General features: G+C 41.5%; 1 long non-coding RNA gene across 1 annotated transcript; it reads right to left on the minus strand.

Moving 5' to 3' along the window:
* On the minus strand, window positions 1-975 carry LOC309496510. Its single transcript, XR_014205140.1, has 3 exons — window positions 960-975; window positions 107-228; window positions 1-26 (listed from the first exon to the last, which is right to left on the minus strand). It is a non-coding gene; the product is annotated as an uncharacterized lncRNA (long non-coding RNA).
* Window positions 976-1,341: the final 366 nt, after the last annotated feature.

Below are 1,341 nucleotides of genomic sequence, written 5' to 3' on the forward strand. Positions count from 1 at the left end.
ATGATGCTCTTTCATAAGGCTGTTGACTAAAGAGATTTTTTAGCATCTTATATTTTGCTCATAAAATAATCAGAGTTCAATATTATAGAATGATCTCATCTCGTACCTTATGAGTGTCAGTTTTGCGTCCTCTGCTGGTTTTACTGACCCAGGGTCTCCAGGGTCTCAGTTCAGCGTGTAATCCGCGAGTCAGGGTGATGTTCTCCATGATGTTGGTGGAAAGAGAAGCTGAAGAGTAAATCCGTTCAGAATGATGTTCAGACTGAAGTCTGGAGCCTTTATATACACGCACGCGCGCTCGTGCCAAACGGCGGGTTCACGCCTCGCGTCTGACACGCGCGCTCGTGAAGATGTGATGATGTCACACTCCCGCCAAACACACGTCGAGCTGACACGTTCAATTTGTATCTTGTGTTTGTTAAAATTTGCAATTAAAAAACTCTTTAATAACAGTAACGTTTAGTTAGTTGGACGTTTGCCTGACGTTTTTAAATGTTTCCATCCCTATTTGTTTCAGAATGAACATTCAAAAGTAACATTTTTAGTTCCAAAATGATCCATTGGAATGTTCCCTTAACGCTTGTGTGTGTTACCAAGGATGAGCGCTCAGGGAACATTCAGAAATAACACTTTCATAACTTTCTTTAAACACATTTTGCTCATTTACAGGTATGGCTTTTTATTTATTTATTTAAATAAGATGATTTGGTGATAATGAGGTGTCCTGGTATTTAGCACTGATTTAAAGGTGTGAAGTGAAACCCAAAGCATTTGCTCTCAAACACAAACATGACGCGTGCCGATCTGTGGCGCGCGCGCTCCCGCTGAGACTCGTGCGCACGAGCGGGTTCATGAACTTTATTCTGCAGTTCAAGAGTGAGACAAACGCTCAGAGTAAACTACACACACACACACACACACACACACACACACAGATCTGAGCACCAGAAGACGCTTACCTGTGCTTCTGTCCTGGTGAAAGTGTGTGTCCAGCTGGAGGAGAACAGGACCGGTGTTTGCTCTGAGAGCGGGAGTTACTCACTGTTTTCCAGAGGCAGATTCGCCAATATTAGCGCGTCTGTAATCTCAGTCTGGGTCTGGGAGAACACGATTGATCTATCAAATAAAGAAATACATGTATTCACTATCCGTCCACTAGAGGACACTCGTACACTAAATACTGAAATGTGTGTGAATGTTCAGAATCTTTCCCTCATTCACAACATTTAACATTTATTTAGTGACCAGATTAATTTTTAATTTTCTCTCTCTATTTTAAAAAAGCTGGACGTTCAGAAAAACGTTTTCATAACTTATTGGGACTGTCAGTAAAACGTTCTT

The sequence above is a fragment of the Leuciscus leuciscus genome, assembly GCF_965113295.1.
Source record: "Leuciscus leuciscus genome assembly, chromosome: 4".
Classification (NCBI taxonomy): Eukaryota; Metazoa; Chordata; class Actinopteri; order Cypriniformes; family Leuciscidae; genus Leuciscus; species Leuciscus leuciscus.